The following is a 9902-nucleotide window of genomic DNA, read 5'->3' as shown; positions in this document are numbered from 1 at the left end:
TATTGAATGTCAACTATAATTTTATATATATATATACATATATATGTATATATATATATATATATATATATATATATATATATATATTCACAGGATGTGGAGTACAGCATAGGGAATAGAGTCAATGGAACTGTATAGATATATACGATGTCAGAGGGGTAGTAGATTGGGGGAGGGGAGTTATCACTTTGTGAGGGGTGTAACTAGTACATTGTTTTGTACACCTGAAACTAATAATTTAAAAAGGAGGGAGGGAGGGAGGGAGGGAAGGAAGGAAGGAAGGAAGGAAGGAAAACAGAGAAAAAAGGTGGGAAGCCTTACCATTTTTTAAGACCTATTGGAACCCACCAATTCAGAATACAGAGATAGCTCTTGGCCCAGTCTCCAAATCACCTGTCAATTACCAGTTGGTGTCAAATGAGTCAGTAGCATCAAGGGCATGAATGTTTAATGGGTGTGTGCGCACAGCACTGCACACACACAACTCTCATAAAAGAAATGGATACACTTAACATAGAGCACAAGATGAGCGCACTGGTGACACACCCGTGTTCCTCACAAGACTGGGAGCGCCTGGAGAATGAGGCGATGGTCTCTCCCTCTGTATTGGCTTGATTTCTCTTAATGTTGCCTCTAGTCCGTGCCTCCATGTCTTAGCACTTGCTGACCCCCCTAGCTGAGCTGTTTTCCTTGTTCCTTCCTTTGCTGCTCAGCTTTACATTTCAGCTCAGGCATTGTCACTTTCTTCGGGAAGTCCATTCTGAACTTCAGGCTGGAAAGCGGACCGTCTTCTCGCTCTCATCCCACATAATGCGTCGGTGTGACCTATTTACAGCTCTATTTTCCTATCAGACGATGCTCTCCCTGACAGCAGGGACTGAATCCTAGTTACCCGTTTGTGCATCGCTCCTCACCAGTTAGAAGCACACATTGATAAGTATTTATTGAATGAACAAATGGTGTTCTTTTCGGATGTTCTTTTTCCCCCCAATTTTTATATTTCCCTTCCTGTTTTTTCCCTCTCCTTCCCTCATCAAAATCAACCCAAAATGATCTTTGTTGTAAAATTTGAATTTGAGACACATTCTCCGACATCTTTGGGCCCAGTCATTGGGGAGCTGGAAGCTTTGTCTTTTCACAGGCTTGGTTCATTCCATGAAATACCCTTTGTTCAGGCTGATTGCAGGAACCTTCTTATCACCAGCCCACATCCGCTTAGAGGCTCCTCTAACACTGTAATTACTTTACAGCATTTTTCCAATCAACCTGGGGCCCATTGAGGGCTCACAGATGAATGATGCTTGCCTTTGTGTTGCTACTTTTCATGAGTTTTCAGAATTAAGCCCCTCTTGGAGCTCCAGGCCCTCGGGGTGAAGAGATTCCCCTCCATTCAGTGAGAGAATATAGGTTAATCAGTAAGTGGTTTTGTGAATTAAGAAGATACTCATGGGGAGAAAGAAAACAGAATCCACAATACCGAGATTACATTTCTAGATTTATGAACTCCTACACTTGCCGAGCCTCAGTAATGTCAGTATTCCTTCCCAACTGTGTCTGAACGATCTGAAAGTAGAAATTGTAGTTAAATAAAGTTCAGGGGTGAAGGCAGGAATTGAGTGTCTACTAGGTGCCACACTGAGTACAAGCTTATGGACGCTATTTTATCTGGTTGTGTGTGCCAGCCACGAAGATGGCCCCCAATGATTCTTGCTTCCTGGTATTTAGTCCCTTGTCTAGTCCACTCCCATATTGAATAGGCTGACCTGTGTGACCAATAGGATTTTGTAGACATGATGGTATATGACTTCTGAGTCATAAAAGGTATTGCGGCTTCCCCTTATTTTCTGGTAGGTCACTCACTCTAAAGGAATCCAGCTGACATGTGCTGAGAACACATAGCCCTGATCCCCCGTCTACCATGCTCACACCAGGAATAGACTCAAGCTGGACCAAATGGATTCTCTCCCCCGGGAATCTGGACTTTGGAATAAGACACTGCAGGAGTGGCCGTCTTCTGCTGATCATGAGCATAGAAAAGAAGAAAGAACTGGTCTGTTAAGAAAGGCAAGAAGGAGAGCACAGCCCATAAGGAGAGACAGGGCAGCCACCAGGAAGGGAGGCCTGCTAGGTCCTCATGCCTTGAGCTCCTGGCCCCAGGCCCTTGAGAAGCCTTGCTAGGCTGGGGTCCAGGAGATTTCCTGGGATCCTTCTTTGGGTGGAGAGTGATAAAACTCAAACCAACTTAAGCAAAAAATGGGAGTTACTGACTTGCATATCAGTAAGTAGAGAAAAGGAGGTGGCCTCAGGCAAGACTGGGCCCAGAGAGGAAGAAACATTATCATCTCCATCGCTTTCTCACTCATCTGCCACCTTTACCATAGCTATATCTGTGTGAGGGCTTCATTCTCTCTTCAAATAGATAGGCTTTTCCCACATGGTAAGAAATGGGCTGCGAGAAACAACTCTTTATCATGATAGCTCCAGGACCCCAGAGGCAAGCCCCTTCTCCAACTCCACGTCAAAAAATCCCAGGAAAAGTCTTTAGAGCAGAATTGAAAACATGTTCACTCACCCACCCACCACCAATCCCTGTGAGCAGGGAAATGGTTTATTGTGATTGGCTGGGCTTGAGTCACCTGACCGATCTCTATGGCGATGGGAGCAAGGTCTATGATTGACAGCCTCACCAGAGTCACCTGACTGAAAGAGAGGAAATGGAATAGGAGATGATGGATATGAAGCATTTCTGGGTTGACTTCACTCCTTGTAATCACGATACCATAACTGGGTGTGGCCATAAAAGGACAACAGGACAACAGGCAGAATCCTCGTGGTGATGAAACTGCTTTACATCTTAACCGTATCAGTGTCAATATCCTGGGCGTGAGATTGTCCTTAGTTTTGCAAAGTATTACCACTGGGGGGAGAAACTGGGGAGAGGATACATGGTATCTCTCTGTATTATTTCTTACAATTGAATGCAAATCTAAAACGATCTCAAAAAAAAAAAAGTTTAATTAAAAAAAAAAAGCTAGAAAATATAGTAAAACAAAACCTTGACTAAAGATGACCCTGCCAGCCAAATTAAATCTGAGCAGAGGTTAGACTCTTGATTGAATCCAGTGGAAACCAATTCATAGGCAATAGAACACCACCTATTAGTCATTCAGCCAACATCTTTAGCAAAGGCAGATCCATTTTCTCCTAAATCTTTATTTTAAAAATGAATCCTGACAGGCTCCTTGAATAGCAGCGTGGTTCATATCCACCCGGCAATAATTAGAAAAGTTCACGAATGTCCTGAAGGCCACAGTTCACATACCATAAGACATGCCAGAATATGATAATCAGCTCAGAATTAGCACTAATTCTTCAAAAGTTTCTAAGCATATCAAATATTAAAATACAATTAGGCACTGGATAAGTGCCTAAAAGTTTTGACATTAACTTTTCCTTTAACTAGGTCAAGGAACCAACTCATGAAGAAATTTAAACATTGGTCATGAAGGACCAATTTGTCCTTCTTAAATTGGGGAGGAGGGGCAGGGGGATAAGTGACAATTTAGTGGCATGGAAAGACTTTGAAACCAGAGTCCTGATTCAAACCTCAACTCTCCCCTGGGCAAGTCACTTCTATGACTCTCTTCCATAAAATAGACATGATAATAGTGCTGTCATAGGGCTATTGTATGCATATAAAGCAGTTAATATATGTAAAGCACCTGGCACACAGTAGGTCTTCAGTGAATGTTAGTGCCCTTCCCACTGAGAAAAAGCATGAAAAAGCTTTTGGTGTGATGAATGTTTTATGAGAGCATAAAAACTGGGATAGCACTCCCAATTTAATTAGGAAAAAAAGTAAAATGTTCCTGTGGCAGATATTCAAGTATATGACATGAAATATTATGATGACATTTTGGTCCCCTCTTCGTGAAAAAGAATGAAGGAGAATGTGCCAGTTAGAAAAATTAAGGGACTATAAATCCTTCCAAATCCCTGCATAGCCATACAATTGGCCAGTGGAAATGTTCTTAAGTTAATATCCTTTTAAGAAATTAAATGGTTGATGGATGATAGAGATATCTTTGTGGCTGGCTTATTTACAGGGGGAGATAGCCACAGGTAGGACTTCTACATACTTTTCTTGTCCCAAAATTTTATTTGAAGCACTGCAACTGAAGCAGTAACACTCATTTTTACCCCAAATTAGGAAAGAAAAAAAAAGGGGGGGGGAGGTGTTATCCACAAACCATTTTCAACTCCTTGCAGCTTTGTGCTATAAGAAATATAATAAAGCAGCAGGGAAAAACTGCTTAATGCAATATTCATTCTCCCCTTCTTCCTCACTAATAGAGCCCTCGCTTTGTTCAGATTGGCCATATGTCTGGTTTAAAACTACATTTCCCAGTTTCCCTTGAGGATGGAGTAACCATGTGGCACAGTCTAACCAATAAGAAGTAAGCAGAAGTTGGTAGGTGGGTGTGTTAGTTATCTATAGCTGCATAACAAATTACCATCAAAACTTAGCAACTTGAAACAACAAACATTTATTATCTCACAGTTTCTGTGGATTAGGAATCTGGGAGGAGCTTGGCTGGGTGTTCAGTGATTCACATAACTAATAAGTTATATTATAGAACCTGGGTTCTAACTCAAACCCATCTGACTGCAATGTCTGTGTTCTTTCTACTACACTAAGCAGTTGGTTTAGGGTTGAAGTTTGCATTTATCAATAATCATTGGGTCGGCCGAGTGGCTCAGTTGGTTAAGAGCACAAGCTCTGAGCAACAGGGTCACCGGTTTGATTCCCACATGGGCCAGTGAGCTGCGCCAGAGCTGAGCTGCCGCTGAGTTGGTGAGAGCGCGTGCTCTTAGCTGCAAGGTTGCCAGTTCGACATCCTTATGTGATGGTGGGCTGTGCCCCCCAGCAACTAAAATTGAACACAGCACCTTGAGCTGAGCAGCTGCAAGATACCAACAGGTGGCCGGATGGCTCAGTGTGCAACAAGGTTGCCGGTTCGACTCCCACATGGGATGGTGGGCTGAGCTCCCCCGCAACTAAGATTGAATGACAACGACTTGCCTTGAGCTGATGGGTCCTGGAAAAACACAATGTTCCCCTTCTCCAATTCCCCAATAAAAATTTTTTTAAATAATAATAATAATAATTGCCATTTGTTAAGCCCCGGCTATGTATGTGTCCAGCAGTTTAGTGGTTCATTGTTTGATTTAGTCCAACCGTGACCCTGCAAAGTAGGCACTACTTTTATCCCTATTTTGCCAATGGTTACAGAGGCTCAGATGGGTTAAGTTCTCCGCTTTGCAGTGGTGACGCTGGGACCCAGGTCCACAGAATGCTCATGGACCATGGCTCATGGGTCCCTTATGTCAGTATTTGGGATGTGGAAGTCAGAGAGGGACAAGAGGAGGTGAACAGCTGCCCAGTGTACAAGCTGCATCCAACTGGGCTCTTTCTTCATGGTGACTACCTGTTTACTAGGAACCAAAGTGGGAGGTCCAGGTGTCTGATCCAGCCCTAGTCCCTACTGAGAAATCGCCAAGACCAAATCTTAGAATATGGATTTTGCATGAGGTAGGAACAGAACTTGGCTATGAAGAGCTTTTTGGGGGGTGGCGGGGGGTGGGGGCAGGATAGGGATATTGGTTGCCCTGATATTTGACCGGCCACCGGCCTCTCATATTTAAGCAGGACAGAAATAGACCCCTGAAGACACTGAGGAAGCCCAGGAATGAACTCAGCTCCTCTGAAAGGGCATTTGAAAGTAGGCACTTCAGCAGACATTTGTCTCTGGCTTTTTTTCCAACCCATCCTTTCCCCATTATTTACTGGTAGCCTGGTAGGAAGAATTCCTAATCATGTATGAATTCTATCCCATTCTGAGATGGGGTGCAGGTCCAGCTGGCATATCCAGGGGCGGGCTCTTGAACCAAGGCCAGACAATCTTATTCTTACCCCTGGAGAAAAAGGGCACATCAAGTGTCCAGGTTTAGGGGCGTCTCCTGCTCCTACACGTTACTGTGGCTGAGGTCACTTCTCCCTGGCCTCCGAAGCATCCTTGGTTCCTGTCTATGTCTCCACTTGTCCTTCCAATTCTATAATCCCCCTGTATCCTTCAAACTGTTACCCTCTGTGCTTAATTCAGCCAGAAGGTATTTTTGTTGCCAGCCTCCAAGAATGCTGGCTGATAGAACGCCGACGCTGGACAGCACACTTCTTCCTTCTAAAAGGTTAATTCCTTCTAATTAGTAATGACACTGCTGCCATTCTCCTGCATGAACGAGTGGCTGGGTGTGTTTTCCAAGGCTCTGTGGTTGCACAAAATAGAAACCAACCCAGCAAGAGTACGCACAAATACACAAATGGAGTGTTGATTAAAGGATGTGGTGGCATATCATGGATGCCAGTGGATGACAAGTCTTTGAATGCTGTTCAAATAAGATATCACTTAATAGTGAATTTCACTCAATGCTTTGCTTTGGTTCCACCACCTCCAGGAAGTCTTCCCTGACCTCAGAGATTCTCTTTTCTCTGTCATGCCTTGGATGCTTCCCTGTCCATTCAAGAAAACACAAGACCTGTTAACTCATATGTATAAGTATATGCATATGTGTATGTGTGTATGCGGGTCTATGTCTGTATGTGTGTATGTGTATACATGTGTGTATGTGTGTATGTGTATGTGTGTATGTGTTTGTGTGTGGTTGTGTTTATGCGTGTATGTGTGTATATGTGTATGTGCATATTTGTGTGTGTGTGTGTGTGTGTGTGTGTGGCTTTGTCTTTGCATTGTCCAAATTACTCTGTGACTCTCTGCAAGCCACAGCTTCTCATGAGAAGTATTTCAGGACTCTGACGCACACATGAATAGCATTATAAACCACGCAAAGTGTGGCAAGGGAAAGACACGGTGGGCTCTGGGAGCCTATATAACAGGGGACCTGGCCCTGTCCAAGGGGTGAGGGAGCCTTCTAGGAGGAGGTGAGGCCCCTACCAAGATTGAAACATCAGGTGGAGTGACAGTGGATTGTTTCACACGGAGGGGATGGATGGTACAAAGGCTGCATGAAATGCTAGCGAGAGAGTCAATTGTGTGTTTTAACCCGGAAGTGGTTTGGTGAGGCTGGTGCCAGCGGGAAGACAGGGAAGGTGGGGAGGGAGACCATCCTGGGAAGGGTGGTAGGTGCTGTCAGGGGAGTTTGGGCTTTATACCGGGGTCCAGGAGAAGCCTGCTTAACTGAGGAGCAGCACACTAATGTCTGCATTTTAGAGACTGGCTCCACCTGCCGTTTAGAGGGTGGGTGACAGGGGAACAAGGCTGCAGGGACCCAGCAGAACATGGCATCTCCCAGGACCAGGTTAGAAATCCCTGAAGGAGGGCAGGGACTACGGCCCCGGCTCTGGTGGGTTCCATGAAATGTTTGCTGCCCCTGCTGTTGAAGCCCTAAGCAAATTTCTGCCTTGTCCAGAAAGAGAACAGGACAAGCCCTGCCCCCACCCTGGGAGCAGAATTAAAGCTGATGCTGTTAATTGCTCTTTCCCGAGCATCTCTCATTAGGGACAGAAATGGTCAGCATCTCTCCTCAGCTACCGCTGGTACCCAAGGGAAAACGAGGCAGCCTGCTTGCCTCCCCCGCATCTGAGGGAAAGGCTCTCCGAGCTTGCTGTTTTAAGCATGCCTCTAATCCTCCATACCCACCCACAGCCCGGGCTCAGGGTCCCCGATCTGGCTGCCTGGGCCCAGGCCTCAGCTGCTCAGCTGGTTCCTTTTCATCTGAACGGCATATGCGATGTGAAGGCTGTGGGAGGAAACTGGGGTGGGAAAAGCAGTAAGTAACATGACAGGAGCGTGTGACAGAGCACCTGGGTTCCAATCCCAGCTCTGTCACTAATCTGCTGAGTGATACCCTCTCCACGCCTCCGTTTTCTCATTTATAAGATGGGGATAATGAGAGTACCAACCTGCGAGATTGTTGTGCAGACCAAGTAGGCTGTACATGGCCTGGCACTGAGTAAATGCTCAATAAATGTTAGCCGAGGGAGGAAAAAGAGGGGAGCGGGGAAGGGAGAGGGAAAGGATACATGAGAAAGATGCATATTGCACTTGAGAAAAAAAATTACTTTTTCCATCACACCAGATGATCCCATTTTAATTCAGTGAGTACCTTATTGAGTATCTACTGTGTTTATAGCTGTTATTTTAGTTATCCTTCTAAATAACACCTGTGGGATAAAATTTTATTATTTCTATCTTAGCCCATGAGCGAGCTGAGACAGGTCAGGTGCCCAGGGTCCCACAGCTTAATGAGATTGCACAAGGTGACCGTGACCTGAAGAGCCTGGTTTGTGTCCACTGTGGGTGGCACCACGATGCTTAAAACAGAACGGATACCTAGATGGCTATCATCTCCCAGCAGATGAGCAGGGCTGTGCGCTAACCTGCCATTTGTCACCGACATCCCTGAGCACCTCCTCTGGCCACTTACTGAGCTGCATTGGTCGTTTGTCCCAGCGGCCCCTGAAACCCCACACCCAGACCATGAGCGAGGCAGGAAGCTATGATTCGTCCATCCTGAATCCCCTGGGCTCTGATACAAGGTGGTGACTGAATCAAGGTAACAGATTTGAGTTGAAACGATCTCTTCAGAATAAGCCAAACAGCAAGGTCCATCTGCCCATTTGCCGGTTACTGTGGTGTGAATGCTCCTACTGTGGACATTTCAAGCCACTTGATTTTAATATTTACCAAGCACCGGTCAGTCGTGCGCCTGGTTCTGAGACACAACAGACAGGTGTCTGGCTTCAAGGAGACACCAGGTGATGGGGGAGGGGAGCCTGACTTGTAGCATTTGCCAGTTTCCATGGCGTCAATGCTCACAATAGCCATTTCAAGCTATGCATCACCAGAAACGGAGCCGGGAAAGATGCTAGTTCCAGCACAGTCCTGCTTTCTGGGCTCGTGGGAGGAGACGAACAATAAACAAGCAAGCGAGAAGATTCAATTAAATAACAACTGACTGGTTCTATCAAGGAAATAAACAGGATGCTGTGACAGAGACAGGGACATGACATTTAAGCGAAAACCTATGCAGATGACTCTACTTTTCAAAGAGGCCAGCATAGAGTTTTTCAACCCAAATGATGCCCTGGTATTTATCACAGAGACTTATTGGAACTGACAAATCCTCCTTCTACCCTCCCTCCAGGGTCACCTCTCCAGGAGTGCTGTCACTCAGGACCTGCTACCGGGGCCTCTGTCCTGCCACAGACACGGTCACTTCTCCATAGGACTTGGCAGCTGAGGTAGGTTAAACCGATTAAACCCCCCTCTTCCCTGTCACCCAATAATGTCTCCCTCCCTGATGGCCGCTGTCAGGGGCTCGCAATGGAGCCAATCAATAGTGTCACCAATTAGGCTGATGTCAAACCTGGGCAGAGCTGGTTTTTCTTCCTCCACTTTACGTAGTTATTGGGTCTCAGAAAAACATCTCCTGTGATTTATTTATTTACTAGCACTGGGAAATACCCCTATTGGCCTTCTTCTGTTCACATTAATTCAAAATGGCATGAAAGGTTGTTCAATTAACAGTGGCACCAGATTATCTGGGTTTCATTCTGGCTCCACCCTTTGCTCACTGTACGAATCTGAGTAATCCTTTCATATCCCCATGCCTTTATTTTCCTCATCTATAAAATGGGAGTAACAGAACCCACCTCATAGGGCTTGTTATGAAGATTAAATGAGTTAATACATACAGACTCCTTGAAAGAACACTGGGCATATTTACTGCTATTATTACTTTTTCATTGTTGGGTTTCATTTCTTAAATACCTGCTATGTGCCTGCTCCCAAGCTAAGAGCTTTGCCTAGGTGATCTCACTT

This window comes from Hipposideros armiger, unplaced genomic scaffold (genome assembly GCF_001890085.2).
Source record: "Hipposideros armiger isolate ML-2016 unplaced genomic scaffold, ASM189008v1 scaffold_149, whole genome shotgun sequence".
NCBI classification, from domain to species: Eukaryota; Metazoa; Chordata; class Mammalia; order Chiroptera; family Hipposideridae; genus Hipposideros; species Hipposideros armiger.
This window is presented reverse-complemented; position numbering follows the sequence as displayed.